The sequence below is a fragment of the Pterocles gutturalis genome, unplaced genomic scaffold, assembly GCF_000699245.1.
Source record: "Pterocles gutturalis isolate BGI_N339 unplaced genomic scaffold, ASM69924v1 scaffold14632, whole genome shotgun sequence".
In the NCBI taxonomy this organism is placed as follows: Eukaryota; Metazoa; Chordata; class Aves; order Pterocliformes; family Pteroclidae; genus Pterocles; species Pterocles gutturalis.
Genome location: NW_010115591.1, coordinates 1,681 through 2,245, shown reverse-complemented (window position 1 = coordinate 2,245; position 565 = coordinate 1,681).

Below are 565 nucleotides of genomic sequence, written 5' to 3'. Positions count from 1 at the left end.
GGGGAGAGAGGGGACAGTGCCCCCATCCCCAGCCGCGGGGGGAGAGATGGGGCACATACCCCATCCCCAGCCACGAGGGGAGATGTGGGGCACGTACCCCACCCCAGCCATGAGTTGAGATACAGGGGATGTACTCTGCACCCAGCCACGATTTGGGATGTAGGGTATATGCCCCATCCCCAGCCACGATGAGAGACAAGGTCTGTAGAAGCCCGAGGGAAGGTTGCCCGTTGCAGGCAGCCCCCACTGTCCCACCCAACAGGGAGCTCACCGCACGACCCAGCGCCTGCGGGGACGTGGCTCGAGCATCATGTCGTTAGCCCGGGTGCTCACCCATTGCTCTGTTTCAGGGAGCCCAGCAATGTTGTTTCACCCACACGTCTTCCAGCCACCCGTTGAAGCGTCTCGGGGGAAGCAACTGCCACGGCTCCAGCGCGTCCGTGTGGGGCTGGGGGCTCCGTCCCGCTCCGAAGGCTCTCCTGCACCCGGGCGCATGGTGGTTGTTGTTCTGTTGGTTTGTTTGTTTTCCCCAGAGAACAAAACATACTCGAGCTGCTGAGAAGAG